We start from the raw sequence: 6,000 nt of genomic DNA, 5'->3' as shown, positions 1-6,000 counted from the left end.
AATTGAAAAAGCTCTATGTATGTGTGTGTGGTATGTGTATGAGATGGTGAAGCCTCACCGAGGCTGACATGTACAGTGGACATGTAAAGGGGATAGAAGAGTGTAAATGTAAATGCAGGTAAATGTTATCAAATCGAAGTAGTTGAACGTAATCAATAAAAGGTAAGAGTAATTAAAGGTGATTAGAGGGAATTAAAGATAATTAAAGCAAGAAAGTTGAGTTTAAAAGTAATTGATGTAAGACACGCGGAATTAAGAGAAAGATTAAGTGAAATTAAAGATTACTGCCGGTATCCGCAGGTAATTAAATGTGATTAAAGGTAATTAACATCAATTAAAGAGAAATTGATAGTAATTAAAGCAAGAAAATGTCATTAAATGGAAGTCAATGAAATTCAAGATTACCTCAGGTAACCTGCCGTTACCTTTGGTAATTAAAGGCTAATTAAAGGTTAATTAAATTGACTTCCACGTAGTAGTTGAAAGTGTCGAACCGGAAGTCAAGTATAGACCGGAGGTGGACAACCGGAAATCAGGTCAGACCGGAAGTGGAGAACCAGAAATTACGTATAAATGAGAAGTAGACAACTGGAAATTGGGTTTAGACCAGAAGTGGACAACTGCAAGTTGGGCTTAGACCGGAAGTCTACGCCCGAAAGTCAGTATAGATGGAAAAAAGTGCTTAATGCTAACATATTTCTCTCTCATTTTTTTTATGCCTGACAAGACTAACCTGGTATGTCAATAGTGTTCTATTTGATTATTATGTAACCTTTCTTTTCTTTTTAATGGCAGAGCCATCTCAGTACATGAATTGTAATATAGTTCATTGTTATATAACATTTCAGTTTATCACGAGAGATTCTCCTAGGTACTTCAGTTGTAATCAAGTGCATTCTTATGTAACCTCTCAGTTCGTCGTGACTAGGGCCTGGAATTTTAGGCGTTTGCCTGTGAACGCCTAAATGCGACATTTTCGGGGCTTTCCGCCTTTTTATGGACGCTACTGAATTGTGGCCTTTTTTGCATTTTTAGATGACATAACAGCCTTTTTTAGAGGTGCATGTGCAAGTGCGCCTTTCAGTCTCATTCTGAGTGCTGCATTTTGTTTTCATTTCTGGGATTTTAGGTCTTTTGCTCCTCCTTTGTGCTTGGTTTCCTTCAGTACCTTCGTTTTCTAGACGGGGTTCATGTTATAGGGTTCTTCGTTTCCGGGTTTTTTTTTCCCCGATTTTTCACGGTAGTTCCCCCCCGAACAACAACAACAACTACATGAATGACTATGGGATGAGGTGATTCACCGCAACAATTGCCGTTCCATACCTTAGTGCATGTAGGTTAGTATATGAGTGGGATGACGATGAAAAAGATGAGGCATACACACTCGTACACACACCTCTTATTCCGTTGGCCTCCTATTCCGTTGGAATCCTGAGCATTGTGGCTGCCGTGAGTTCGAAACTTCTCTAACGCGTGCTCGGTGCCTCTCTCTCCCATTGAACTTCTATCTTCACCGTGCTGGCCTCGAATCGGCACCTGCGTGCCCGCACTGCGGACAAGCCGAGACTGTCCATCACTTCTTTCTCGACTGCCCCTCCTACGTCACCATTCGTCGTCGCCTTCTCGTCCCCCCTCTTCTCTCCATCGGTGCTCAGCTCTCCCTGACATCTCTGCTATCCCTTGGAGCCTCCCATAATGGCGTTAGGGACCGCGCTGTTCTCCATAGTATCATGTCATTCATCTCCAGCTCTAACCGATTCTAACTCTTTTTTAACATCCTGTTGACCGCACCTCAGTAGTCCTGGCCAATCTCCCTAGCGGATAAGCGCAATCCCGCTTGAGGAGCAACAACATGAGACACGCAAATGGGGGTTGTGCCTCATATGCACCAAATGCTCATAACCTCCAAACGCTCAAAACCTCCAAACGCCCATAGCTCCGGTGGCGCAGCGGTAACGCGTGTGCTTGGAGACTGGGAGGTCCGCGGTTCGAATCCGCGGGGTTTTTCCTGGGTTTCCCTCAGATGTGTAATAGGCGTATGCCGGCACAGTTCCCCTGAAGTCGGCCCATGGACGCAGCTATCCTCCCCCCGAGCGGATTCCGCTCGGTCTTCCACTTCACCCTTTCCTCTCCTCCTCTCCACCACCTTTCCCTTCCTGAGAAACATGCCGCCTAATCAGGCAGGCAGACCTCTCGGTTCCTCCCAACGACACTCCTCCTCCTCCTCCTCCTCCCATATGCACCAAAAAAAAGTTGGTGGTTTTGGGCGTTTGGTGGAAATGAGCAGGAGGGGAGAAGCTGCTCATAAGCACCAAACCTCCAGAACATCCGAATGCTCATATGCACCGAAAGTCGGGCGACCGCAAAGGCCGGGTCTTTCTCTCCCGCATTTGGAACAAGGTCATAGGGGAGAAAGGTGGAATGAATGGCGACTACCAAGGCCGCTTAATGTAGCCCTTTTTTCATTGCCGCTTAATGTGTCAGTTTGAAGTTTACATAACAGCTTGGTCCTGCTTGCATGTAGCCAGAACGAATAGAATTGCTTCCTGATCTTGTCGCGGTGTCTGTACTCCGCAAAATAAAGAGAGGAACAGAAAGAACAGACGCAATTTGTACAGTACAAGCGGTGCAGCAAATGGAACCGCTTTTATGTTCCTCATTAAATGGCGTGCAGTATTTATTGTTCATTAAGATTAATGTTAATTGAAAAAAGCATGCCTTCCAATTTCGAAGAAATGAGGTGTGCGACCGATAGCACTCGATTTGCTATGATCCGGTTCATCAGGTGTCCACAACGACGCTCATGTATTTTTGGGCGCACGGAAAACCGCGCGGGACCTTTTCTTCCGCCACGCAACCAGGGACCAATTTTTCCTGGACCAACTTTTCCGGGACTATTTTTTTCCGAAACTCAATCCAACGCGCTCTACACATTCTCGCTCCTATAGTTCTTCAACCTTCAATCTGGAAGGTGACTGGCTTGGTTCTTTGGATGATTGGTTTTCAACACATTTCTGTTTGCCCACCGTTTTAGGCATTCAAGAGCAACGCCACTTCCTCTTATAAGTAGAACTCGGAAATTTACGTGCTAAAACCATGAAAATAGACAGGTATTTAGACCCTCAAAAACAACTAAGCAGGCAAGAACATGCAAAAAGAGACACGTTGTAAACTTGTAACACGTGCCAACATTACTTCAAATGTACGCTTCACGACGCAGGCTTTAAACCGTGGAACTGTAGTGAATGCTACAGAACCATTCGATGACGCCAGTGCCTGACTGCGACGCCGTGCAGCGCCAAGCCTCCTTCCTGCACCGCTAGTTCAAGCTCACCAGGTGTTATCGTTGATTCTCTAACATATATTCAGTTTCATTGTATTTCAGTTTATTTCTTCAGTTTATGTTTACTACTCGTTTTCTCTTATGTTTACTCGTTTATGCAGCGTTGGCCGCTATGGAGTAGACGGCGTTCCATGCTGATATCCGTCCATCGGCCATGATTTCCAGTATTAAAAATGTTTGGCAAATAAAAAAAATAAATGGCATTTTTCAACGATTTATCCCCGTTGAATATGGACAAATTTTAACAATGTATTATTGTTTGTAATCAACTGGCCATTGTATAGGAGAAAGAACAGTTTGAGTTTATTTACTTTTCGCCTATGTGCAGATGAATCTAAATTTAGTTCTTGCAACAGACATGTAACCGAAGAAGTTCTTCGAAACCTAGGAAAGGTAATCATGGTAGCAGATCATTCTACTTTATCTTTCTTTTTTTTTTTTCGGATAGCGTGTATGTGTAGTGACCCCAGACTGCAGATGCATACACTAAACGAGGTTGAACTAAGGTTTTCTATGCTGTTAATTTAATATCTTTCGTTGTGCTATGGCGAAATTTTCTTTTTAGCACCCACAGACTTCGAGTGGCTTTCGAGCACATATGGCTATCCCGTTTCAGACCGTTCCCTTTAAATATGTCACCAGCAATGAGAGGGTGCTCAGAAGAAGCACAGACTAACGGTTGCTCCCAACCTGGGGTAACTTTCTTCAATATGTGTCCTACTGGTTCGTAAATGACAAACGTCTACAAATAACCAGTGGTCTCCCAGCAAACAGGAACAACAACAACAAAAAGCAGAGGACACTGATTGCCCGCTCCGTATGCTCGAGTCTAAAGTTGCAGAAAAAGAGCTGCGGATGACACAGTTCACATGCAGTTTTGAACTCCCTTCGAACAAATATATTTCGAACAAACGGCGTCGATCAACTAGCTTTCTACCACGTGGCGTTCGATCAAACGCCTTCGATTAAACGGCATTCGACCAAACGGCGTTCGACCAAATGGGCAGACACCACGGCGGACGTGTTTGTCACGTCAAACGCCCATTGACTCACGATAACCCCATTCAAATCCACACATTCAGCCAAATTCGAACTGTATGAACTTCCAAACTGACACATTAAGTGGCCTTGATAGCCTCCATTCATTCCTCCTTTCTCACCCTATGAGCTTGTTCCAAATTAATGGAAAGGAAGACCCAGCCTTTGTGGTCCCTCGCCTTTCGGTGCATATGAGCATTCGGATGTTCTGGATGTTTGGTGCTTATGAGCAGGTTCTCCCCTCCTGCTCATTTCCACAAAACACTCAAAACCACCAACTTTTTTTCGGTGCATTCGGGCGTTTGGAGGTTTTGAGCGTTTGGAGGTTATGAGCATTTGGTGCTTATGAGCTACTATACAAATGAGATATCACACACGCAGGTGGGTCGTAACTGATGGGAATAGTAGTTCATCCAGTCGGCCACCGGAGATGAAATTCTGTGAAGAGCACATCTCCGCATGGCAATAGCTCTGAAGTCATAGGAGTTCAAGTGGGTTAGAAGACGTCAGGAACACATAGAATGAGTGCAGGCACTGACGGTGCTGCACAGGGTTAGAACAAGGACCCAAGATTGCTGCAAGGCTGAACGGCTTCTTGTTGATACGGGTCAGTTGGGAATAGACCATTGCTCTCTCAGAACTGTATAGAGGGCAGTCGTTGAGGACGTGTTGAATGCTTGCCACTATGCCGCAGTTGGAAGACGAGCTGCATGGTTGAAGCATAACCAAGTCTGTGACTCCGAACTGCGGGGTTTTCAAGAATTCGGGTAAAACCCGATATCTACCCTAAATCCTTGCGGTCCTTCAACTTCTGTGGTTATATGTAAGCCGTCGGAAAGGGACTCATAATATCAGCAAGGAGAGCTATTTGTGTCAACCTACTCCTTTTATAATCCCCTCCTGCAGGAGAAAAAAGACGAACTTTTGTGGAGCTCGATCGGACAAGTGTTTGAATACCACAGTCATTCACTGCCGCTGTTCCGAGCGGGAATGTAAAGATTGTTGTTTCTCGTCCCAGTGTCACAGCAGTGGCTTGTTTCATATGCCTTTCGTTTCACCCGAAAATTCTCCGATCAAGCAGAGATCGAAGCGCACGATTTCTCCTTGAGTTCTCGTACCGATTTTTACCCCCCCCCCCTCGGATTTTAAAAATCATAAAACACGAAAACGAAGAGCCTTATGTATATTTGATCAAAAAACTTGGCTTTTCTTGGCCATTCAAGATCTTCGAGGGCAAAGAACTGAAGGTATTATTCAATGTAGCGCGGTTCGAGGCCGCCTCAGCATTCGTGTACAAGAAGTCAAAGCCTGCACTGTACCGTAGCCTTTAAATGAGCATCTTTTCTTGAATGAAGCATTGTGAAACACTAAGAAAGTCATAGAGCGTACCAAATTAATGTGCCTATTTGTGCATTGCATCGCGTATTTTTAGGGCCTGAAGGGTAAGGGTTTAATGCGATTCTTCCCAGAATTTGCCCCCCCCCCCCCCCCCGAATTGAAGATTACCTCTTTATGGAGAAACCCAATTTTGCGTAATTGCCCTCAATCAGCAAATTGCCCTCACTGAAATGTATATATAGGAATGCGCACTAACTTGTTTGGTAGCAGATGCAGTGACA

This window comes from Ornithodoros turicata, chromosome 1 (genome assembly GCF_037126465.1).
Source record: "Ornithodoros turicata isolate Travis chromosome 1, ASM3712646v1, whole genome shotgun sequence".
Classification (NCBI taxonomy): Eukaryota; Metazoa; Arthropoda; class Arachnida; order Ixodida; family Argasidae; genus Ornithodoros; species Ornithodoros turicata.
This window is presented reverse-complemented; position numbering follows the sequence as displayed.